This window comes from Mustela nivalis (assembly GCF_964662115.1).
Source record: "Mustela nivalis genome assembly, chromosome: 5".
Lineage (NCBI taxonomy): Eukaryota > Metazoa > Chordata > Mammalia > Carnivora > Mustelidae > Mustela > Mustela nivalis.
The window spans coordinates 9,833,178-9,859,589 of record NC_139024.1 but is presented as its reverse complement, the minus strand read 5'-3'; the positions used below and the strand labels follow the sequence as shown (position 1 = coordinate 9,859,589).

Here is a 26,412-nt window from a genome sequence, read left to right as displayed (position 1 = left end):
TCTTTCTTCTTCTTCCTCCTCCTCCTCCTTCCTCCTTCTTCTCCTCTTCTTCTTCTTTTCTTTTCTTTTAAAAAAACAGTAATAGAGAGACACCAGGGTGACTCACTCAGTGAAGCGCCCCACTCCTGATCTCTGTTCAGTTCTTGATCTCAGGATAGTGAGTTCAAGCCCCGCGTTGGGCTCCACACCCAATTTAAAAACCAAATAAATAAAATTAAAAAGTATTAATTAATTTTTAAAAACTGTAATAGAAATTCAGTCCATGCTTAAATATTTCATTGCTCTAGCCATAAATACATGTTGAAAACCCTTCCTTAACGTGGAGGTTTGGAAGTCCTAAAGAGTGATGAGAATCATTACCTGCTGTTGAGAAGATTGCAACCTGGAATATTCTGTTTGTGTGTTTATTTTAGTACATGTAGTGTTGTAACATTGTTCTTCTGTATATGTGCTGAGTAATTCCTTTCACTGTAGGACTTTGAACTAATTCATTTCTGTGCCCTTTTCTACTCCTATGACTGCAGATAGTTCATTCAGGCCAGGAATTGTTAAATAGTTTTTCTGATTAGATACTTCACATCTTAATTTTATATGTAACGGGTGTTTAATAAACACTTGACTAATTTAATGGTTACTTCTGGTCTTCAAATGACATCTGTAACTTATGAAGTTACAGATTTTGGGGTGAATATGGGGAACTATCATTTGTCCAAATTCACCATTTTTTCCTTTTATTGTAAATTAAGTAATTATAAAATTACTACATGAAGGATTATGAAAAATAATCACATTCTCTTTTCCTGCCTGTTGCAAGAATCTGTTCTCCTTTAAGAAACCATCCCAAAACTTAGGGCTCAACACATATTTTGGCGTACCATCACGTGGTTCTTCGGGTTGACTTGGTTCAGCTGGCAGTTTTGGGTCAGGGTGTTCTGGGTTAGGGTGTGTTGCTGACTGGGCTAGGAGACATGGCTTCTTCACATGTGTATACGGCTCCTTTGTGGGCGTGGCTGGAGTCGAGAAGGCTAGCTGAGCATCTCGTCTTTCTGTGTGGTTAACTTTGGCTTCCTCATAGCACGGGGTCCTGGGTGTTCCAGAGAAGCAAGGCTAAAGCTGTAAGACTTTTTTGAGCTAGTCTTGGAAATTTCAGAATAGCACTTGGGTCACATTTACTCAGGCAAGTCACCAGATTCAAGCGGAGGGCACTTAGATTGAATTTCTCAGTGGCAGGAGTAGCAAGGAATCTGCAGCCATCTTTAATCTGCCACATGACGTATTAAAAAGTAGCCTTTTTTTTTTTTTTTAAACTTTTAAAGATTGCTCATTGAGTTGGACCCATTAATAAAGAGAGACTTATTTTTGTTTTAGAAAAGCACAGATATGGTCAGTTCTCTCACTGAGCAATTAAATTTTAGATGATGGTAATTTTATATTCTCCCTAAGTTGTCATAGGCCAAGTAGAGTATACGTAGGTGCCCACTTGGAAACTGGTACCAGCATATCAGTTCTGAGGTCCTGATTCACTGGTCTTCATGAGGGCGTCTCTGAGAATGTTCTTGAGAACAGAACTTCTGGGGGAACAGAAAGTCACAACGACCGCAGGACAAATACCCAAGCCCATTAAGACAATAACCACCCTTGTAACAAAACATTTTCCCCGGGAACCATGAACATTGTGAAATTAAATAAAATAGGCTAGTTTGAGCCCTTTCCGGGGGGAGCTGCTTTGAACCACAACAGCCAGACAGAGTCATTCTGTTTAACAAGAGAGGGTAAGAAAAACAGACATTTCCCAAGGTTGGCCCACTTCACGAAGTGCCATGAGGCTCTCGTTAAAATGTGATGTACTGAGATCCCCGAGGGCAGGTTGGCCTCTGTGCATCAGCCTGGCTCCAGAAGCCTGCGCTGGGGCATTCAGGCTTGTTCTGCCCTGGTCTGGTCTCACAGCCACCTCTGAGTATACTCGGGCCTCTCTTAGGAAGACCTGAGACCCCCCCAGGGAGGGTCCTGCGCCAGCTTCCGGGCCACCAGCCCCATCTACCTGTGTGTTTTGCCAATGCTGGTTCCCATGGCAACTCAGGGTCTCAGTTTGCCATGCTCTTGGGAGCTCAGTGTACTTGGTACAGCCCCATTGGCCCCACAATAGCACCGTCTGCACAGAAAGAAAGGGAGCTGCTTCCTTGAGGCCCCGACGCTGGGATGGTGCTTGGCACACAGTAGGCTTTCGGGCAGCGTTTGTTGACTCAGCAGTGAAAGGCAGAAGTCAGTCTCCCTTCTCTCATTTAGGGTACGTTTTAAAGGCTCATCCTGTTGTAGCCTGTGTCTGTGTTTCTCCACTGAATCATATTCCATTGTCTGGAGAGGCCCCATTGTGTTTATCCATTCTTAGGTTGAGGGATGTTGGATTGTTTCCCTTTGGTGGCTGTTACAAATAATGTCCAGAAGATTGTCAACCCCACTAAGTAACTATGTTATGCAGCACATCAGAGATGAGAGGGGAAAACTCCACACCAGAAAAACAAGGATGGGTTATCAACATACCAAAAACTTCGGAAAATCACTCTTGTAAGAAGGAAGGATATAATGTAGCAGCTCCTGAGTTCCTGAGAGCAAAGGGCATGCCTGGGAAAGTGTGGTGGTGGCAGAGTGGTGGCTGGTGAGGGGGTGATCCTCACCAGGAGGCACAGTGAGTGGGGCCAGAGGCCACGTGTGACCTGCAGAGGCCTCTCCGAGCTAAGTCACCTGGGGAAGCTGTCTGGTGCCAGTGGAAAGGACTTGCCTGCGCTGTTGTTGCCAGCTCTGGTCATCTGCTGTCACGGCCTGCTCAGGTTAGGGGCCTGCCTGGGGAGGAAGAGGGTTTTTATCCAGGCCTGCAAGCTACATGGCCTTGATATTGGCTACTACAGCAAATAATGCTGCCCTTGGACAGTTCCCTGATGGCCAGAGGCTTCCCTGACCTCAGTTGCCCTAAAAGACAGAGTCTGTTTTCAGAGTGACTAGTTTTAAGATAAAGCCAGTTGAAGGAGGCCTTGCCCTTTTGGGACTTCATTTTGCTAAACTAGTGGGAGGATTCTGCCCATTTTCCTGTGTTCTGAAGAGGATGAGCCTGGGAGGAAACTTGCTTCATAATAAAAACAATAGGTACAGTGTGTTGAAGACCTACTGTGTTGTAAGTCCATTCTTCCTCTTTTAATTAGCCCAACATCTTATGAAAATGTTTTTATTCCCATTTCCTAGATGAGAATTTGATGCTCAGATACAGAAAAGAACCAAGGTCATTTGAGTTGGAGTAACAGCTTGTATCTGAGCCCTGGACAGATAATGCCAGGTCTCTGTTCCCCTGAGCCCATCTTTCCAGAAGGTAGTAGTTTGGGGAGGGAAGACTTTTTTTTAAAGATTTTATTTATTTGTGAGAGAGTGAGCAGGGGGAGAGGCAGAGGAACCGAGAGAGAGAGCTAGCAGTGGGAGAGGGAGAGGGAGAGAGAATCCCAAGCACATTCCCTGCTGAGCAGGTAGCAGAGGCGGGGCTCAATCCCAAGACTCTGAGACCATGACCTGAGCTGAAATCAAGGGCCAGACGATCAACTGACTGAGCCCCACAGATGCCCCGGGAAGAGGTTTCACTATGAATGACAGCTCGTGTCTTTCTAGGGCATACTTGTTTGGTAGGTGAGTCTGACAGCAAGGTCTACCCCTTTTGGCCAATTAGCCAGTGCTCTCCTCCGCAGCAGCCTGAGCCTGTCCTCTGTCCGGCACCCCGAGCTCCCAGGCTTTCTTCACCCCGCCGCCCTCACCCCCATACGGCGCACAAAGCGCTGCCCTCCCTTGTGCGAGCTGACAGGCCTATGTCTGGAAAGGTGCGAATGCCCCGGGGGTGGCTCACAGTGTTAGCTTCCCTCCCACCCCCCACCCTACCCCATGAAGTCCTTCTCAGTCGGTTTTTCAGGCTGTGCTTCTGTCTAGGCCAGGATAAGTGAGCTTATGCTAAGGTAACAAATAGCTTCAAAGTCTTGGTGACTTGTGACAACAAAAGTATATTTCCTGCTCAAGCTGCGGGAGCGCTGATGCCCGCTGGGGATTCTGCCCAGAATAAGCACCTCAGTCGGGGACCTGGGATGAAGGAGTAACATCCCCTCACTTGTTGACACCATCAATTAGATGTTCTGACCTGGAAGTGATGCAGGACTGCCACTCAACAGCCCACTGGCTCCATCCAACCTTAGGGGCCAGAGGGACGGTCCCTCCAGGTGCCTGGAAGTGGGGGAGAGCTGGAAACGACAGGCAAACAGCGCCGATGTCCACCACACATGTCTTGGTGCCCTCGTCCCTGGCCCCTCCCCCCCAATCATGAATTACAACAGGGCTGGGCCTTCAGCCCCCACTCCACATTGAGACCCAGACCCCCCCACTCTGTACACTGGAGAGTAACATTACTTTTAAGTGTGTTAAGAGGATTAGGTGGGCCGGCACACAGTAGGTGTTTGGTAAATGACAACTTGTAAGATGCTATGTAGAAAAAGTTGTTTTTCAATAGCCAAAAAAAGGGGGTGGGCTGATATTCCACTGTCTTTCAATTCTGTTTTCCTTAGATAAGCCAATGTTTGGGATTCTAGTCTAAGGGTAGGAAGAAAACACATTTTTAAAAATGCTATTATTTATACTTTTGAAGAACTGGTAGGAACCCAAATTAAACATTCAACCATAAGAGAATGATTAAGTAAATAATGACACCTAGACTTCACAAAATGTAATGCAGCCACAAAAATAATAGGAGAAATTATATAACAAGATGGAAATTGCTCAGGATAGTATATTGGTCGAAAATGTGTTACGATGTTGTAGATATTCATCAAGCATAACTGCGTTCAAATAAGTACAGATGAAAAAAGATTGGAAATGAAAATACTAAAAATGACAGTTCTGTTAGAGTTGTAGAATTATGAATATTTTTCAGTGTTGCTTATGTTGTCTAAAAAACTATTACCTTACAGATAGAAAAACTGCAGAAAAATATCCTAAATGCATTTTTTTTGTTATGTTAGTCACCATACAGTACATCATTAGTTTTTGATGTAGTGTTCCAGGATTCATTGTTTATGTATAAGCCCAGTGCTCCATGCAGTGCATGCCCTCCTGAATACCCATCACCAGGCTCACCAAACCCCCAACACCCTTCCCTTCTAAAACTCTCAGTTTGTTTCTCAGAGTCCACAGTCTCTCTTGGTTCGTCTCCCCCCTCCAATTTCCCCCAACTCACCTTTCCTTTCCTTCTCCCAATGTCCTCCATGTCATTCCTTACGTTCCACAAGTAAGTGAAACCATATGATGATTGACTTTCTGTGCTTGACTTTTTTCACTCAGCATAATCCCCTCCAATTCCGTGCATGTCGATGCAAATGGTGGGTGTTCATCTTTTATGATGGCTGAGTAATACTCCATTGTATATATGGACCACATCTTCTTTATCCATTCATCTGTTGAAGGGCATCTTGGTTCTTTCCACAGTTTGGCTATTGTAGCCATTGCTGCTATGAACGTTGAGGTACAGATGGTCCTTCTTTTCACTACATCTGTATCTTTGGGGTAAATACTCAGTGGTGCAGTTGCTGGGTCATAGGGTATCTCTATTTTTAATTTTTTGAGGAATCTCCACACTGTTTTCCAAAGTGGCTGCACCAACTTGCATTCCCATCAGTAGTGTAAGAGGTTTGGTTCCCCTTTCTCCACGTCCTCTCTGACACTTGTTGTTTCTTGCCTTTAATTTTTGCCATTCTAACTGGTATACGGTGGTATTTCAATGTGTTTTTGATTTGAATTTCCCTGATGGCTAATGATGATGAACATTTTTCCATATGTCTGTTAGCCATTCTTATGTCATCATTGGAGAAATCTCTATTAAATGCATTTGTTGATCTACTCAGAGTCTATGAAGAAATTTTCAAGTTAGAAACATTAGTATCTTAGTGGACATAGATGAAAATACTACATAGATGATCTCTGGTTCACAAACCTAGTGGAAGAAATTGGGCCCGAGGTAAAGGAAGATGTTTTTAGAAAACAAAAACCATAGAATGTCTCGGGAAAGCGTGCACACACAGATATTATGATGCCTTCCAAATATGAGTGGGACTTGTCAAGTTTGCAACCCGCAGAATTCTTGAGGAGTAGGAAACTCACCAGACCGTGCCTGGAGAGCTGGTTTAGCAGCCCACCACTTGGCTTCCATACTTAGTTGTGGGTGGCCATGTCAGCTCCCACTGCACACACACCCCTGACATGTGAAGGCCTTATATGTCAGAAATGTGTCTTTTCTATTTCTATAATGGGTGGGTCTGTTTCAGCACCTAACCCAGGGTTGCTCCATGGTCTTCAGAATCTCCAGGTCCTTGTTTAAAGCTCAGCTTCCTGTATCCCTACCCCCAGGAGTTTGATTCTGAAGGTCTGGAGTGGAGCCCAGGAATCTGCTTCCCTGCTCTCCGGGCCTTCCGAAGACGCCTGAGGACGATACTATGTTGTTCCCCGATGCCGCCCCCCAGGAGGCCTCTGAGATATGTTCGTAAGATGAACAAACTAACAAGACTTGTGAGGGGTCCAGCTTTAAATACAGTCTGCAGCTCTATTCTCGCATTTTCCTGGCGATTTCTGTGTCAATGGACTCCCAGCCTCTGAGCTTCCCCTGCCGGGAACCCCCACCCCCGGATGCACCTGCTTCTCCCCTGGGGCTCCCTGCAGAAAGGGGTTTTACTGTACAACTGGCCTCCATGGAGGGTTCCGCGTGTGCTCAGAAGTGGTTTGTGTTGGTAACTGCCGTCTTAGAAGAGAAGGAAGCGATTATCACAGGAGGGAGTTGTCTAAGATGAAGAGTGTGCGGGCTGGAAATAGCTGGGAAAGTGGCTGCCTTTGTGGAGGAAACTGAACCTGTTTTGCTGAGCACAGTGGTTATTAGGCAGCCGGGGAGAGAAGATGGTCGTGGAAGGCGGAAAGGGAGGAATGAAACAGAAGTTTCCTTGTTTCCGCTTTGAGAGCGCCGTCTGGCCCGATGCAGGAGAGCTTATCTTGGAGATAGGCAAGAGGCCTCTGTGTCTGTTCCCTCATCTGTAAAATGGGCTTCATGGTGGGGTCCACTTCATGGCTTGGCATGAGAGTTAAATGAAAGGCCGTAGATAAAAGGCTCAGGTTGGTACTAGGATGTTCTCATGGGAGAGCACGTGTGGCCCTCTCGCAGGTGGGCATGGTCTCCACCAGCAGGAAGGAGCCTCTGGTCACAGCAGCTGCTGTCTGCAGCTGGGGAGGGTGGGCGTCAGGAGGTGGGACATAAGTGTGTGTCCCCGGCAGCCTTGGAGGAGGGGGCCCGGGGAGAGGTTAATACAGGCCTTGAAATCATCGTAGCTTTACCGAGGGGTGTGGAGAGCATGGGGAGGGGACCCAGCCGGACCTCGCGCGGAGAGGTGAATATTTATTGAGTCGTTGCGTGTGTTTCCAGGACCAAGAGCTCTGGTTCCTGCTTTGACTTCAAACTCCGCTGCTTGGCCCTTCAAACAAGTAGAGTGGGGGCTTGCTTCTGGGAATAGAAAACACAGCTTTACCTGCATCGGGCTCTCTGCTAAGTGGGGAGCCTGCTACCCTCTCTCTCTCTGCCTGCCTCTCTGCCTATTTGTGATCTCTCTCTCTGTCAAATAAATAAATAAAATCTTTAAAAAAAAAAAAAAAGAAAGAAAGAAAGAAAACACAGCTTTAATGCCTGAATCCGCATTTACCCTGTGAATTAAAAAGGAAATCAGTGTAGAGGTGATTTTCTCCTTTTGTCATTCCTGGTACTTTTCTCTGAAAGACAATTATAAACACACACTTTCTGGCCATTGCCTGTTACACAAACGTCTTACAGGAAAGTGCCGAAGGCTCTGATTGGAGACAGCTTACCTGGTTCTTAACAGGTGTACACAAAGGGGAGCTTTGCTCTTAGGCACTTACCGAGCTTCTGGCCCTTACCAGACCATGGACAGACCAAGCCTGGACACCCTTTGTGCCTCACAGCACTGATTGGAGGCACTGTATCACGTTACATGTCCCTTTTCTAAACAAAATCAGTATTTGGGGGGCGCTGTGCTTTGAAGAGTAAAAAGGACAAGATAATTGGTGCTTTTGAAAATCTGTGGCTCATTTTAAGCATGGTAGTCACTTTTGATTTTTGATTATATTTCCATGAATCCATAAATGCAGAAACGCCCCCAAACCATTTGTGTTTTGTTTTCCTTGGCTGATGCTGGGGAAGTCTCTGGTATTTTGTTCAATCCATACACGTCTTTTTCTTTTAAATGTATCATTATAAGAAAAATTGATTTGGCTCAATGGTCTTTATTAGGCTTCCATTGGCAAAGATCTATTACAAAGAAGATAACTTTCTAGTAATTACTTGACATTTGTCTCACTTTCAGGCCTGCGTGGAACCGTACAGCACAGCCCTGGGTCACACAGCTGTGCCGTTTATTTCCATGTAGGGAGTTGTAACACTGTGTTTTGTCTCTAGGATCTTTGTCATTTATTTATGTTGCTGGAACAAAAGAATAAGAAAGGCTTTTCCCGCTGTTTTCATGAATATGTTAGGACCTTTATCATACTGTTGTATGAATGAGGGTATCTTTCTTTAGACGTATGCAAGATAATTAGCAATTTCTGGCTGCATTTTGGTGCTACGGTTTTTATCCGGGTAGACTTTAATTAAATGCCCTTTACTGTTCAGTTAATACTACTATCTATTTAACTCAATTGGACTTTAACACAGAGCTGCTGGGTAATTAAAACAGTTCATTGCCACATCCTGGATGGAATGAGAAGGTCCCTATTTCAGAGCACACGCTGGAGAACTTCACATTAATGTGTGCTCAGGAGTTTGCTACAGTAAGTTTTCAGTAACATCTACTTGGAAGCAATCATGAGTTAGAAGAGTCTGACAATCATAGAGTTTTGTGACGATCATAGAGTTTGTATTATTTGGGGGCATGTCTGTAAATTAGGAAGCCGAGGGATACGGTGACCATTCAGAAACAGATCAGGAGATCTAAGAACTGGGACGAGCCTCACACCTCACAAGCTTGCTTATTTCCTTCCCCCAGACTTCACCACAAGACTAATTTTGTGGTTGGTTTGTCATCATTGTTGTTGTTGCTGCTGTTTTTTAAGAAGGTAATTGTAGATTTGGGTTTGAGTCTCCTGTTCTCACATTTCATTCTCCCCTTGTCCGAATCATTTCGCTGAAAGCAGCCTTCCATGACGTCAGGTATACTCACATTGTTTGGGCTGGTTTTCCCTGGCCTCCCCACAAGTGACACAGCCAGAGGGGTCCCTTCGCTGTGTCTCGAGAGGTTTCCCCAGGACACCAGCAGTCCAGGTGCAGTGATGCTCCTGTCTACCCAACTTGGCTGTTAGTCACTGTTCAAAGTATCTGAACCACCAGAAAATGTATCTTTGTATCCCTAACCCTTAGACTAGTGCTTGTGGCTCGGTACATGCTCAGGAAATGTTTGTTATATTTAATCATTTAGGAAATGCCCTCAGGAAAAATTTAGGTAGAACATCATTTTCTTTTTTATTTTAATTTTATTTATTGACAGAGAGAGGTCACAAGTAGGCAGAGAGGCAGGCAGAGAGAGGGGGGAAGCAGTCTCCCCACTGAGCAAAGAGCCCAGTGAAGGGCTTGATCCCAGTACCCTGGGATCACTACCTGAGCTGAAGGCAGAGGCTTAACCCACTGAGCCACCCAGGCGCCCCAGAAGATCATTTCAATATCTTCTCATTTAAGAGCAGCTTTGGCGGGGCACCTGGGTGGCCAGTTAGTGAAGCGATGACTCTTGCTTTCAGCTGAGATTGTGGTCTTGGGGTCATGAGATGGAGCCCAGTGTCGGCCTCCACGTTCAGTGCAGAGTCTGCTTGAGATGTTCTCTTCCTCTCCCTCTGCCCCTCCCCCGTGTGTGTGCGCACTCTCTCTCTGTAACAGATCTTTTTAAAAAAATCAGTTTTAGCATTTGAAATCAAATATACATATATGTATATGTGTATATATATATATATATATATATATATACATATATGTATATGTGTATATATATATATATATATATATATATATATATGTTATGCTATATATATATATGAAACAATGAATTCTAAAGGCTCTAGCGAGTGAGTCAGATCCACGACCCTCCCAACCCAGCGGCACCGGGGGATGGTATAATGCCACTGAGCTGGAGATCTCTTCTTTGGTAAATCCTGCATAATCCGCCTGTCAGAAAGGTAGCATGGTGTTGGGATTAAGAACACGGACCTTGGAGCACAACTTCCCAGGTTCAGGTCCTTTCTTTGCTACTAACCAGCTCTGTGATCTTGGGCAAATGACCTGTCTGTGCCCTTGTTTCCTCTCATGGGGAATGGGGATACAGCACCTGCCTCAGAGGGTGTTTGAGGATTAAGTGAGTACAGGGGCTCCTGGTTGGCACAGCTGGTTAAGCATCTGACTCTTGGTTTCTGCTCAGGTTGCGAGATCGAGCCCTGAGTCAGGCTCTGCGCTCAGCATGGAGTCTGCTGGAGACACTCTCTCCCTCTCCCTCTGCCCCTTCTTGAGAGCTCGTGCTCTCTCTCTTTCTCAGATAAGCAAATAAATCTTAAAAAACAGAAAATGAATGAGTACAGGTAGGTAAAACTCTCAGAAGAGTGACTGGCCTGTTAAGGGCAGTGAAAGGAATTGGCTATGACTCTGTGTACCTCAAGACTTTTTTTAAAAACGTACTCACATTTTTAGTTGGCCGTCACCAGTCTTTAGGAGCTGGCCTCCTCACGCCCACCCCCCCCCCCACCGGGGGGAATGGAGGGGTTCTTCATCTCTGGCAGCCGCGGGGGCCTTTCGCAGGTTGCCGCGGGCCCTCCTACACACTCCAGCGTAAGGAATTTGCTTCTCTCTTGCTCTTTCAGGGAAGGCCCCTCAGAGTTGAAATGGATTTTTAGCTACTGCTTTCGCCTAAGGCTTCTGAGCTCATAGGAGGTTGGGTTTTGTTTTTGAAGGTGTGAACAGAAGTGGCAAAGAGATGTTTGCCTTTGAACCTGAGCACCTCGTCGTGAGGGCAACTCCTCAAGGAGAGGGTTCACTCACGCCCAAATACGTTAAGTAGATCGCACCGGGCCTGCCGAGCTGGGCGCCTCGGCCTCGCCCGCCCAGCCCAGACTGGGCAGGAAGCTCAGCGGCCGGGAGGCTGTAGAGTAACTTCGGGGATTTCGACGGGAGTCTGATAAGCAGAGCTTTGCCCCCCCCCCCACCATGAGAGAGAGTAGACAGGCCCCTAGCAAGTGCTCACGAGAGGAGAAGAAAAGAGAAGCAGCGGTGTTAGGGAGGGGTCCAGGGAGTTTGGCTTTGCTGACAGCTGCAGAACTCTTCCCCCCTCCCCCAACCACCACCAACCTGGGCAGGTGCAGCCTGGCTCCTGCGGGCCAGAAGCAGCAAGAAATGGCAGTGGGAAGGCCACCTGGACCTGCCCTGACGCCCCGGGGCTGCACGAGGGAGCACCTTCTTCCAGGGGCCAGCACTGTAGCATCCTGCTTGATAGAGAGCCAGCGAGGTGTGGTGGGAGAAGCCACGGCAGGAGTCTGTGGCTCCCAGCTCGCGGACGCGCCTGCTTTGGGACCTGGAGCAAGCCTCTCGCAGCCTGTGGCTCGGTCAGATGGGGTTTGTTCTGAAGCCTCCTTCTCTGCCTCTGTCACAGATCGTGTGAAGAGCCAATGAACTATTTTATTATTATTTTTTAAGATTTTATTTATTTATTTGACAGACAGAGATCACAAGTGGGCAGAGAGGCAGGCAGAAAGAGAGGAGGAAGCAGGCTCCCTGCTGAGCAGAGAGCCTGATGTGGGGCTCGATCCCAGGACCCCGGGATCATGACCTGAGCTGAAGGCAGCGGCTTAACCCACTGAGCCACAGAGGTGCCCCACAAATGAACTATTTTAAAAGTGACAGGCTCTTGAGTTCCGTGGTGCACCAAGGTTGGGCATCGGGAGAGTCCCAAGGAAGGGGAGCTTTTAGCACGGACACTCTCGAATTGTCTGCACTGGGTGCTGCTGGACAGCGGACAGACTTTGGGTTAGGCTAGGGGTGATTTTAGATTTCTCTCTGATGATGAATCTGCCTGTGGCCTCACTCCCGTGAGGACTGCCAGGTTTGTGGCCACCCTCCTGCCGTTCCCCGAGGTTCACCCCGGTTTGGCTCAGCGGTTCTGGAGGAACCCTTTTTGGGTCGCGAGCCCTCGCTGAGGGGAGTGGTACTGTCATGGGCCACATCGGCTCTCTCAGAATGCAGACGGCCCACTTGGTACTTCTGATGCTACATTAGGTGCTCTGATACAGGAGACTCGTGTTTGAACAGGCTTCCCCATCACTTTTGTGAGATAAAATAGACCACTGTCATAGTACAAGAAGAAAGGTGTAAATATCATGTCATTCTTATCCTCAGGCTTGAAAACAAACATTTCCTGGGGGTTCTAACATACCTGTTTTGCACTGTTCATTTTTATCGGTTAGATTGTTAGGAAAGAGAGAGGATCGTGAACTTGTTCTGTGTGAGGTCCAAGAGGCTGGTGAAGGACTCTGGCAGGGGAATGTTCTGTCGGCGGCATTCTTGTCTGTCTCTGCCTGGAGCTCACCCATCTCATCCCCAAACACCCGCTCTGAAATCCTGTGTGTGCACAGGCCTCAGCTCTCCCACTAAGTCTTTCTGTGTAAACTATGGAGAGAGAGAGTTGATATTTTTATTGTGTTTTTGGAAATGAGAGGCAATAGTTTCTGTAGATGAGCAGCTTGTGTCTCTTAAGATAGTGTTTTTTTATCTTACGTTTCCTCCTTGTTTTTGGAAAGTCTGCAGAGAATGGACAGTCAGCTAGAGGGAGGTTGAGGAGCTACAAGCGAGTTCCCGGTGAAGTGCTGTTCGGGGACAGGGCCAGGCCTGCCTCCTGCCCTTCTGTCCTGCACTCCCACAGACCCCATGGCAGTTCCCATCACTGCATGGTGAACACTCGTACCTTCCCACCTTTGCTCATGCTGTTCCTACGTCTAGAACCGTTTCTTCTATTGCTTTCCTTTTCCTGCCCAAACCCTGCTACCTCCATCTGCAGAAATTTACCTCTAGTAATTATACCCAACACAAATGTCACTTCTTCCAGGAAGTCCTTACTACTCCCTCCAGTCGAGAGTCAGTGAACGTAACTCATCCCTGATACTCCTTTATTACCTATTTTTTTTTTCTTTTGTACCATTCTTAAAGCACTGAGTACCCAGTGCTTGGAATCGTTACCATCATATCCATCTATCATCTGTGTCTGTTTCCTTTATGCCTGTCGGTCCGACTGTCTCTCTTATGAGATCATCAGCACTGAGAGGGGCATAGCATGGTCCTAGAAGAGTTATCCTTGATAACTCTGGGACAGGACTGGGGCATACCTAGCAGCAGGTGTCCAGTCTAAGGGATCCTGCGGGAGTTGCTGCTAGCTTCTAATCCAGAGTAAAAGCAGCAGAGCCTATAGGAGGAACCCTGGGGGACAGGCAGGCAGGACCCAAGTCCACAGGGTGTGGATGAACTTTTCAGGGGTTGGTAGCTGCACTCAGACAGGTGGGGAGAAAGCACTCATGCCAGGGAGTCAAATGATTTGGGGTGTCCCCAGTACGTGTCAGCCGCAGTGGCTTTTCTCTTGGGGCAGCTCAGGGTGTTGTGGTTTCCCATCCATACCTGACCTCTGTGCCTTCTGCCTTCGTGCCTGTCCCTTCATCCGGCACCTGACGGCAGGTCTGCTGTAGATGAGCGAGGGGCCTCGGGTCTTAGCGGAGGCCTCAGTGTCTGGCTCTTTCCCATCCCAGGCAGCTGGGCTTTGGGAAAGCTCCCCTGTCCTACTTCTTCCCATAACTCCGTGGCCTCTAGCGCAGTTCCTCGTAACCGGTAGGAATTCAGGCACGGGCTAGTTGAGTTACTATATTTGCTTACTGGATTGGCACATTTGTCTCTGAGGCGTGTCTTAGAATCTGTTAACTGTGATTGCTCGTCACCACAGTTCCTTGTGCTGTAGGTTTAACTCTGAGCCACCTTGTCACGGAAGAAACAGTTTTCATTCCCTTTGCTTCTCTCCTGTTTGTGTATTCATGTGTCTTCCTTCGCAATAATGGTCCAGGCTGGGTGGGGTTCTAATTATGAAGAAGATCCAGGTCCCTGATGGTCCCCTGAGCACAGTCAGCAGGCTTTACACTCTCTTGGGTGTCATCTCTGGGTCCTTTCTTGTCCCGTCCTGCTGGGTGGCCCTCACTGGCAGTGTCCCTCTCTGTGAACCCCTCATCTGAGGGCAAGGGGAGGCCAGATTGTGCATATGGGTTCAGAGGGCTGCCCCTTGATGAAAGCCACTGGGCTGGAGAACCTCCAAAACATTACCTACTGGAGCCAACTGTGGGTGACTTATGGGTGACCCCTTTCTGCTCTTTTTGGATGAAGTGAAATGCATTTTGAAGGTTGATGGTGGCTTGTTGGGGGTAATGACAAGTGACTGTCTCTCCAGGACAGGCAGGGAAACTTTGGGAATGTTTGGTCTCTGACCTTGACTTCCGATGGAACCACCTCCTCTTCCTACACTGTATCAGCACATGCGTTCCTGTCCTGCTGCTGTCCTCTGCCCTTGAGCCTGGCGCCACGGTTCCTTGGGGTACCAGACATGTCCGCACGTCCTTGAGGCTCTTGTGTGGACCTGTCTTTCCACACAGCATTATTTCGAGTGCTATTCAAATGGCTTTTAATGAATCTCATTGTTTTAAAATAAGAGGGGTGGGAAGAACCATGTTCCCAGGTTTGGCATAAGGTTTATATGGCTTGTGCAAGTGAGGGCTGCCCGTCACTGAATTCTCCTGCCTTTTTAATTTCCCGTTGCGCACGTTGGCTATTCTCAGTCACTTCCATCATTGTAATTGAACTAGTCCTCTAGGTCACTTGTTGGGACCCTGTGAGGGCGAGGACCTTATTTGTCTTATCCATTGTTTCAGGGCCAGTCCCTGGGACTGTGTCTGCCATAGGATGGGGGCCCCAAAAATATTCTGTGACTACGTGTATAAATGAGTTGGCCATGAAGCATCCTTTTAAAGGGGGTTGGTGTCCTGTTTTTGGTAATGCTCAGACGGCGGTGAAGCTGGCTCGCTGGCCAAGAAGGGCACTGCCTTATAACCAGCGTCCTGGGATCAGGTGACCATAACCTGGCCAGCTCCTGCCCTATGACATTCCCATGGATGCTGCTTCACACAGAGAAGACTCACAGAAAAGTGGTCTCACCATCTTCCTGTTCTGGCAGTTCGTTGAGGTTTCCTGGGAAACTATGGCCCCCTATAAACTTGGCCTCTGATAGTGGCCAGTTGGAAACGTCCAGTTCAAACACCTGAACTAGAGGGAGGATGTCTCACAAATGGAGAACATTCTAATGTCTGCACGCCGCTTGCTGTTTCTCCCTTCAAATAATCTACCTTACGTTCAAGCTAATCAACACGCTCTTCACAGCTCTTCAGCGCCCCAGCTTAATTGGCCTGAATTGTTGCTCTCAGTGTGAACAGTTGGCTCTGTTCTCCAGGCTGGGTCTGATGACATCTAATTATCCTCGCAGCGCAGCCAGGCAAGACGAGGCGGAGGGCGTGAATGGCTGCAGCCGGCTGCCATCAGCGTGCTGACTGCGTGTGCTGTCACCCTCTGCTCCCCCGGGCAGCATTGCTAGTGTGACTGTCCTCCGGGGCCCACCCAGCCGTCCTGAGATCCAGTGTGTTGTTGCACAGAAGCAAGGCAAAGCGTGCCGTCTCAGCCCTTCTCCTGTCAACTCGGGTCTAGAAATGCCCCTTTTCCACCTGCTGACGCTTTGCAAGCATTTCGGTGGAAGCCTTGTTCTTTACAGGGGATCTTGCTTAACAAAACACCGGTTCTGATATGCGGCATCTGGCTGGGAGCTGTGGGTAGTATATTATATTTGTAGGGTATTATCTTCATAGGAGAAAGACCCTTAAAATCAGATGAAATGTGTTCTGCAAACTTTTTTTTTCTTACCTAGTAATTTACTTTCTTTTTATACAAAATCAGTGGGAAAATGCCAAAGAGAATGGAAGCTCATTATTTGTAATAATAATGATGCCGGACCTTGATGGAAAGCTTTAGTACAATCTGTGAACCATTTTGTGATTGTTGCCAGCTAATGCCTAGCTCTCCTTCTGCTGTAGGGTGATTATTACCGTTCCTGCCAGCATGACCTAGAAGAAGGGTGGGTCAGGAGGTGAGGCTGTGGGTAAAGCCTTGTGCGTCCCCTTCCGCTTCCGTGTGTGTGTGGGTGACACACGTGCTCCACCAGGAGGCCAGCCTTCCTCATTTTGGAGGATTTTAAGATGCCTGATTCAGGGTTCTCTTTATTTATGTCTCTTTGTAATCTGCTGCAGTCTTTCTGTGTCATGAAAAATACAACGACATCCAAGGACTTCCGGGGTACAGGCACAATTGCACCAAACTGTGTGAAGATTAGGGAAAGTGAAGCTGATAGAAGGGGAGGATTTGGTTTATTTTGAAGTAAGGTAGGTTTTGGAATCATAGACTCTCGGACCCAGTGGTGAATGTGAGGCCCTCACACCTGACCGATGGTGACCTTGTTCCATAGCACTGGGGGGGTTTGGGCCGGGGCAGACCCCGGGGCCGGAGTACTGCAGCGTGACCTCTGTTTGTCGAAGGATTTCTACGAGGAAATAAAGGAGAAAGAAAGTTTGGAAAATCATTTCCCTTGCCCTGCTGGTATCTTACCTTTTATTTAAAAGCTTCCTTTCTGAGCTTTGGCCAAAGTGTTGTTTCTTTGTACTTTTATCACTCATTTATGTGGCTAGGTTTTTGGTTTTGTTTTAGTTCTGCGTTTCTGGCTCTCCCTGGCCTGTCCTGAACTGAAACACATGTTTGTCCCACATCGATTTCGTGTCTCTGGCTGTGATGTACACCGCTTCAGCAACTGAATATTCAAAAGCAAAACCTTTTTAAAAAATTGTAATTTAAAAATCCACACCTGTATCTCTCTCCTGTTTCTTTCTTTCTTTTTTTAAAAGATTTTATTTATTTATTTGACAGAGAGAGAGATCACAAGGAGGCAGAGATGCAGGCAGAGAGAGAGAGAGGGGGAAGCAGGCTCCCTGCTGAGCAGAGAGCCCTATGCTCAGGGCTCCATCCCAGGACCCTGGAACCATGATTCCAGCCGAAGGCAGAAGCTTTAATCCACTGAGCCACCCAGGCACCCCTACTCTCCTGTTTCTGATGTTATTTCCATTTCAGTGCTTAGGAAATGAGGGGACTCTATTTGTATTCCAGTCCATGGTATTGATTCCTGGGTCCCATCAGTTATGTGAGTGGCCGGGGTCTGTGCCTCCCAGTATGTCTTTGGTGACGCTGGAAGAAAACATAGCTTTCCTGTGTAAGAGAGTCATTACATCACTGTACCCCATGATGTCACTAAGCTCGTGCCCCCATGGCCACATAAGGATACTCAGCTGTTTTTTGAGTATTCCCTGTCCTGGTTAATCTTACCAGACCAAGGATCGCCTACCTGCATTATCTTGGGCAGCCAGCAAACTGTGATTGACATCCCTTCACTTCAAATGAAGGCAACAGCCAAGGTGAATATGCATATTCCTTCCAGCTCTGAAATTCTGTGATTCTGATCATCGTTCCTGTATGTTTCAGGTCTCCGACTGAGAGCCTGAGTCCCTTATGTAAGTTTCCGTTCTCGCCTCAGCGAGCACACAGAGAGTGCTTATGAAGTGCTAAGAACTGGTGTCCAGAAATGGGAGATGCCCACTGTGCTCTTAAGAACACAGTCCAGTGGTGGAGATGGGAGCGAAAATCTCTAGAATAAGGCCATACAGTCAGTCTTTGGAGAGTGGTGTGCAGTGGACGCTCTGGGACTCCCCGGGAGCTGGATCCCCAGAGGAGCTCGTGCTAGAGAGGAATCTTGAAAGAGAAATGTGATTCAGCCCCACAGACGGTAGTACAGGGGTGGGAGGGGTGGGGAAGACTCAAGGGACAGGATACATAAATGGGAGAAAACAGGGGAGATGCGGGGTGCTGGGGAGTTGTCCCCGTTTCTGGGTGAGGTGACCGTGGGCCAATGGCAGAAGATGGGGCTGGGAAGTGGTCCTGATGTGGCTGCTATTTACTGCACTCCTTGGCCAAGTTAAATCGGTGTTAGCATCTTTTCTGCAAGTGAAGACGTAGAAGTAACTTTCAGAAGGGCACATAAGTAGTAAGTAAAAAAACAAAATTTGAACGTGGGTCATTGTGAAACCAAACGTCAAGCTCTTCCCTCCGTGCAAACTTCTGCTGCTGCTCTCTCTGATGGGGGATGCCAAAACACCCCGCTGCCCTGCTGCCGAGCGTGCGTTTCATCCCGGAGGTGATGGGCTTGAGCTCAGAAGGACTTCAGGTGGGAGGGCAACACGATTCGGTGGGGAGGTTGACGGGAAAATGGCAGCCGATCTGGGTCGGCTGGTCCCTCCGTTTCGGCACCACCCTGGGCCATCACGAGTGGCCGCTGGAGTCCCACAGACCCGGTCTTCTGTCTCCCTTTCATTGTTAGCCTTTCTCGTGACATTGGACCTGAGTTTCTTTGCAAACCTGTGAGGGTTAAAGAAAATCCAAAGTAAAAATTAAAAAAAAAAGTAATATCCACTTGCAGTTATTGAACCTTTACTGCCTGCCTTTGCTAAGCCTCTCGCTGTTTGAATGTCACCGGGCTCCAAGAGGCAGAAAGGACCAACATCCCCAGCCTATAGACCCGGGCTAGCCTAAGGCCACACAGTTTGTAAATGGTGGAGCCGGGAATACGCCCCAATCAGAGCGTTTGAACTCAAAACCTACTGTTTCCTAGACGTTTAGTTCCTGGTACGTGGTTGGGAGTCAGGTATGGTTATCGTGGTTTATTGTGTTAATTACTCTCAGACAGGGCCTGGGAGCCAGGCAGGAGCTGAAGGAAGACGGGAGAACCCAGGCCAGCAGGCTTGGGACTTGATGTATTTCCCTGAGCCCTCTCCCAGCCAGGCGGGTGCACAGAGGCTGTTTTCCCCACCCCATTGTGGCTCTCAGAGGCTCTCGCAGGCCTGAGCTGTACCAACTCCCTGGAACCCTTTCCTCTGTCAGTGAGATTCCCTGGGTCTCACGCAGCCCCGAGATGCCCTGAGCAGGGGCCACATGCTGGAGGCCCATCGCTTCTGCTTCCTGGTGGACTTACCCACATGGGGTCTGAGAAACTACACCATCCCTTCTAGGGGAAGGCAGCTAGCCCCAGCGTGCCTCCCCCTCCCACTTCCAGGGGCCCTCAGCACCCAATCCCGTTTTAACAGCCAGACCCTGCCTGGCCTTTGTAGCTGACTTGGATCTTGATTTCTGGGGAAAGGAGTGAGGTTTTGCTTTGGAGACAACATTCACTGACCTTTGCTTTAGTGGAATATGACTTCAGGCCTGGGAGTCTCCTACCTGAGACCCCACGGGGCCAGGCTCTGCCTTGACTTGAAATCCTAGTCAAGGATTTCAGGACATTTGCATCTGAAATCCACTTTCCCTAGGGATTCAAACCTCCCCCCCACCAACTTTGTGTTGGGTCTGAGAGAGGGTGTGGAACCCGAGTGTTTATTTCTTTGATATTGTCAATCTGTAGACAAAGCCAGAAAGTTTTCTCTGAACCTCAAGCTGTCAGAATAGCGTACCCTTTTAGGGGGACTTAAGAGCTTTAATTTCAAATGCTGGGTCATGTTTTCCCTGGCCTGCCTTCTATGGGGCTTTCTGTATTCACTGTGGTGCCGTCGTTAGCTGTCTGTAGGCAGAGCACGACTGTCCACAGGGTTCACTGGACCTGGGGTACATTCGTTACCTGGGTTGTGCTTTAAAAATAGCCCACACTTGTGCCTGGATGGACTTGTCTGCCGGGCTCAGGGCAGCTCATCCCCTGCCTGGAAGTTTGCATTCTGAGCATCTGGGTGGAAGCGCCTTCTTGTGGCTGGTGCAACAGCAGCAACTATGTCACCTGTTTCAATCCCATAAATTGAGGATGTGTATTTTGTGAGTGTGGGAGGAATAACTGCTCCTTTCTTTTACGAGGTAACCTGCATCCGCGTTCAGTGGTAGTTCTGTGGTGGTTGCGCAAGAGGGTGGACTTGCTGTCTGCAGAAGTCTGTCTCAGATGCTCAAGATGTCTACCAACACAGCCGGCTTCATCCAATTACAACGCTTTCTGCAAACTTGGCGGGAATCTCACATTGCTCTTTCTACTTGTCTTCTTACTCTTCTCAAGGAGGAATATTTAGAGTTGAAATTTTAAGAAAATGAACAGGTTGTTGGAGACAAGTTGTAACATTAACCTGGTACATGGAGTGCACTCAAGTGTAACTGCTTTCTTTGTAAAAGTGGTCATAGCTTAAAGCTACAAGGAGCAACCCACCCCCCCACCCCATCAGGAAGTGTTGGTTTTGAAATTTGCACGAAGACTATGGGCAGATTTTTACCCCCCACCACCACCACTTCAATTGCTCTCATTGAATAGTTTAAAAACGTTGTAACCTTATTCTCGTTTCTTAGACTTTTCCCCTTTAAATAGCGTTTTCAGGATGAGTCTTGTGAAGGCATCCGAGTACTGGTGCCCTCTGGATTTTAAAACGGAGAGTGGTGTTTATTCTTACAGAGGGGGATGAATTTGGTAAGACTAGAACCCAGAGCCCTGCCTAGTTAAGCCAGACTCCACCAGGCACGCAAGAGTGCTTTGCGATGTAAAGGTAGTGCGTATTTCCAAGCATTGTCCCAGACAGTTTTTCTCCAGTCCTTACAACATCCTTGTGAAGCTGACAGAGCAGATGTCTCTGTTCTGCTTCTCTGTGTACCAGATCTCTGGCTCAAAGACGCTCGATTGCTTGCTTATACTCCCCAGCACGGGAAGTCACAAAGCTTGGGCGCACGGGTGCTTTTCCCACATTCATTCAACGAACATGTATGGAGCATTTGGTGTGCCGGGAAGTGGGCTTGTAAACAAAGTGGGCCTGTCAGAAAATAATGAGTCCCAGGGATGAAGAGTACAGCCTAGGGAATATAGGTGTGCGAGGGCTGTAGGGTGTCCGATGGGGACAGCACAGATCGTGGTGAGCACTGCGGAGCGTATGAACTGTCGAACCACTCTGTTGTGCACCTGAAACTAATATGACACTGCATGTCAACTAAACTTCACTAATTAAAAAAGGAAGAAAGACTATGTGGGTCTGTCTAAAATTGGGTCTGGAGGTTACAGTCTAGTGAGCAAGTAAGCCAACACAATGTTAGACTGTGAGGAAGGAAGCTCACTGGGCATTGAGATGGAGAAAAATATGTGGGGGGGGGGCACCTCGGATAATCGGATAATCAATGGATGATCGGATAATCCATGAGAAAGACCTGAAGCCCGCAGGAGGAGAGGGGGCCGGGCAATGTGTGGCTGGAGTGGGGGAGGGGATAGGAGATGAAGATTTGTGAGGGTCTCAAAAATTACTTTCAGAGTTTCTGTAATCATTGCACGTTCAGTTTTCCAATCCTGTTTTAATGCTTGATTTTGAATTAGGAAAATTACTTGGGTAATTTTATCCATGTACTATTTTGTCTCGGGATTCGTGTCATTATTCAGTAGATTGGGGTCTGTGCGTAATAAAAAAGCAGCAAATATGATCCTTGGCCTTCAAAAGCTTTCAATTTAATTAGGAAGACAAGGTGTATCTCCATGAAACCAACAAGGCCACTTGTAGTTATCTAGAAAATTCTAAAGGCAGCATATAATCAAGCCTGTAATGTAACATGAATTATATAAAAAATGTTGCAAGAACACACAGAGGATGGTTTCAGGCACATTCATGAAGTCAAGAAGAGTCTCTCAGAAGAGTTGTCAGGAGTTGGACCCTGAAGGAAGTGTTGGCTGTTGCCTCGTACCAGAGCACCAGAAAGATAAGACACTTGGATGGGGCTGTATAGACCAGAGCGAAAGTGCATGAATAAAGCCACAGAGGAGAGGAACAAGCCAAAGGGAGGGTAGGAATGGTGAAAATAATACCAATAACTACCGGTTATCGAATTCCTATGAAGAACAAGCACTTTGGTGGGAGCCTTACAAAAATTGTCTTATTTAAGTCTTTTCCTTTCCTTTCCTTTTTCCTTCTTTCCTCCTTTCTTTTTCCTGCCTTCCTGCCTTTCTTTCTTTCTTCCTTTCTTTCTTTCTTTCGTAGGAGTGGGTGTAGGAGAAGAGGGAGAGGGAAAGAGAGAATCCCAAGCAAGCTCTGCCCTGAGCTTGCAACCTGACTCAAGGCTCAATCTCACAACCCTGAGATCACGACCTGAGCCGACATCAAGAGCTGGACTCTTAACTGACTGAGCCACTCAGACACCCCAGTCAGCTTCATAATTTTTTTTTGATTTTTAATTTTTAATTTTTTAAAAACATTATAATATATTTTTATCCCCGGGGTACAGGTCTGTGAATCGCCAGGTTTACACACTTCACAGTACTCACCATAGCACATACCCTCCCCAATGTCCATAACCCCACCCCCCTTCTTCCAAACCCCCTCCCCCCAGCAACCCTCAGTTTGTTTTGTGAGATTAAGAGTCACTTACGGTTTGTCTCCCTCCCAACCCCATCTTGTTTCATTGATTCTTCTCCTACCCCCTTAACCCCCCATGTTGCATCACTACTTCATTTCATAATTTTTTAAAAATAAGTTTTCTCACAAGTAGGCAGAGAGGCAGGCGGAGCAGGGGTGACGGTGTGGGGAGAGAAGCAGGCACCCCGCTGAGCAGAGAGCTCATCCCTGGACCCTGAGCTCATGACCTGAGTCGAAAGCAGAGGCTTAACCCACTGAGCCACCCAGGTACCCCCAGCTTCATTCTTAAGGTCAGAACATTCTCAATAAATTTAAGAGCAAAACACAGATGTTCCTGTGAGCATTACCATTTAAAATTCTTCTGGAGGTGATAACCTGTTCAATTAAATGGGAACATAAAGGTATGTTATAGAGGAAAGAAGATGCAAAATTACCTTGACTTGCCAACATGTGATTGTCTGCCTTTTTCCAGGAAGAGAAAGAAAACTCAGGAGAACCAAAAGTATTAGAAATAATGTAAGAGCTAACTCAGAGCATTACAGATTTTTTAAAAAATGCTTTCTCAGGACAATGACCAACTGAAACTATAATAAAAATCATTCAGATTTTTAACCCAATACCTAAGTAGTTCACACGTAGGAATAAAGTTTAAGGAAATATGCGGTATTCATATGGAAAAAGTATAAGACCGAGAGATACAAAACTTTTTTAAATAAATGGAAGATCATGTTAAATATCTAGATAGAAAATGCAATATAGTAAAGATGTCTATCCTACCCCAAATTAGTTTATAAATTTAACACAATTCTGGCTGGATTATAGTTGTGATTTTTGGGGAGAAAGTTTTGAAATAACTCGAGTTCATCTGAAAGAAAAAAAGTATGTGTATATTTGGAAAAACTCTGAAAAGTAAATAATGAGGGGTGGGAGGATGAGGCATTTTTGTTTATAAATAATAAATTATTGGGACGCCTGGGTGGCTCAGTCAGATAAGTGTCTGTCCTCCAGGTCATTATCTCAGGGTTCCGGGGTAGAGCCCTGCACCAGGCTCCTTGCTCCTGTGTCTCTCTGCCTGCCACTCCCCCTGCTTGTGCACACACACATACTCTCTCTCTCTCTCTCTCTCTGACAAACAAGTAAATAAAAATCTTTAAAAAAATAAGTTATTAATTTAATAATAATTAAAGCTGTGTGTGTCCTGATCCCAGGACAGCCAGAGGAGTTAATAACACAGAATAAGACCTAAGACTATATAAGAATTTAATGTACTATGTACTTACATGGATCTTTGAGAAACTTTACGTCAAATCTAGACAGATTGATACTTTAAATAAGTGAACATGTAAAAGCAGTAGAGAAATGTCTGTGGCTGTTATAAAATTGGGTGAAGAAGGCACTCACAAGCATCCCACAAAAAGCCAGGAAAGTTTGGTAGATGACCCAAATTCAAAATTGGGTCAAAGCAAAGCCTCTTAAATTTAAAGACCACAAAGATGGAAAAGTATTTGCAAGGTACTTGTTACACAAAAGATTAATACAGAACAAAGGACAAAAATATTGACTCAGTAGAAAGGCAAGTTTAAGAACATGTATGGATAATTCACAAAAGAAGAAATATAAATGATAAACAGCGGAAACTATTTAACCTCATTCACTTCCTTTTCTGTAAATAAAATGGTGCAGCTCTTTTGGTGAGCAGTTCGGCAATGTAAATAAAAAGTTACTGGCAAAAAAAAAGAAAGAATAAGCATCTCCTTGACCCTAATGTTCCTTTCCAGGAATTTACCCTTAGAAAAATACTGTAATTTGATGAGTGAGCAAAGAGATGCGGACAAGTCTTTTCACTGAAGTATTACTGTTCATAGTAGTAAAAATGCCTCCAAAGTCCAAACCCTGGTCTGGTATTTAAATTGTAAGTTCAAGAGCAATATAGACAGCGTGACCCCCTGCTGGGTTTCCTCCGTGTTTCTGAAAGTCTCTTTGCCTGGTGCCCGCCTCTATCCTGGAGCCCCCAGCGGGGAACCTGCCCAAGGCAGTCCTCTGTAAATGGTAGCGGAGCAAACCCTGCTTGGGCTGGCCAGGCCCTTCGGTGCCAGGCACTGAGTGTGGCTGCTCCTTGAAATCATGTTTATGCTGTTGGCAGGCCTGCAGCTCCCTGCTTCTCCCCCGCCCCCACCCCTCCCTGCTTTATCACCCCGCAGTAGTGGCCGGTTCCCCTGGTCTTTTAGCACTTTGTCGGAACCTGCCTTGCTCAGGCTCCGAAAAGATGGATGGGTGAGGCAGGAATTAGGGATTTGTGAGGGGAGAGGTGGGATGGGCGAGAGGAGGCTGGGGGCGAGGGACAGGGGAGGGGCAGGGCATTCCCGGAGCATGTGTCCTGAGGGTCAGAGCCACTCTCAGCCATGACCTTGGTCACGGTCATTCGCAGTGAGGGTGCCAGGTCACCACAGTCCCAGCAGAATGTCTCCCCGTCCACGCCCCATCCTCCCTGACGCCTTCAGGACTGCAGGGGGATGTGTGAATGGACGGAGGACCGGGACACAGAGGGTCCTGTCACCTCTTCTCGGTGAGTTTTTATCTTGTGAGTGTAGGGTCCACGTGTGCAGCTTTTTCTATGTTCCTCGAGTCAAGGGCGGGAAGCACATTCATTCTCTGATCCCCCCCAGCACCTGGCCCACTGCTCCACGTCTAGTGGGGATTCACTAAAACGTTCCGGTGTGTTGATTCAAAAGTTGGGCATTCATCCTTTATGCTGAGTGAAGTAAGTCAAGCAGAGAGAGTCAATTATCATATGGTTTCACTTACTTGTGGAGCATAAGGAATAACACGGGGGACACTAGAAGAAGGAAAGGAAAAGTGAATTGGGGAGCAATCAGATGGGGAGATGAAGCATGAGAGACTGTGGACTCCGGGAAACAAACTGAAGGTTTTGGAGGGGAGGGAGGTTGGGGGTCGGATGAGCCTGGTGGTGGGTATTAAGGAGGGCACAGATGGCATGGAGCACTGGGTGGTTGGAGCATAAACTGAATCTTGGATCACTGAAAAGATAAAATAAAATTTAAAAAATGTATGGTGTGGTGGATTGGACTAGGTTAGTGTCCCTGGAAATGGAAAGAAGATGAATTGAGAGACTTCGTAAATGGAAAGACTAGGACGTGATTAATACATTTCCAATGAGATCATATAGGTTTCCTCTTTTACTTTTTAAAATCAAGTTCTACAAACGAGCCGAATGTATAATTCTGTATTCAAATTTAATTTGTTGAACTGAGAAACCAAAGGCTCCAAGCCACCGGGTTGGTGGGGCATCCCCAGGCCTCGGGCCCCCGTCCTCTGGCCCCAGTCTGGTAGCAAGGCGCCTGAGGGACATGTGGCCTTCGCTGTCACCCCTTTAACAGTTCTGACTCCATAAACTGGCAGCTAGAAGGGAGTGGAATGGACCAGGAAGAGGCTGCGAGGGATTGTAATGATAGAGTCGCTAAGTGGCTAGCATTTCAATTGTAATCCTGAGGATTAATTATTTTGATTATCGAATTATCTCTTGTGCTGATTTGCCATTTTCAGAAGCGCCCGGAGCTCACCCGCTCGCACAGGCGCAGAGGCTCCCCGTCTGAGCACAGGGGCTGCCTCAGAGAAGTCGGGGCGCTCCTCCCTGCCTGAACCACCCTCCCCTTTGTCGTAATCCTAGGGCGCTCTGGGCTGGAGGCCACCTCCCCCCATCGCACGGCTCTCCAG

The 26,412-nt window shown here is 47.2% G+C and overlaps 1 protein-coding gene across 4 annotated transcripts in view; it reads left to right on the top strand.

Moving 5' to 3' along the window:
• The window catches only part of ZDHHC14 (zDHHC palmitoyltransferase 14), a gene marked incomplete at its 5' end in the record, with an annotated part of 268,451 nt that overhangs the window by 82,491 nt on the left and 159,548 nt on the right, over positions 1-26,412 (top strand). The window lies entirely within an intron of this gene.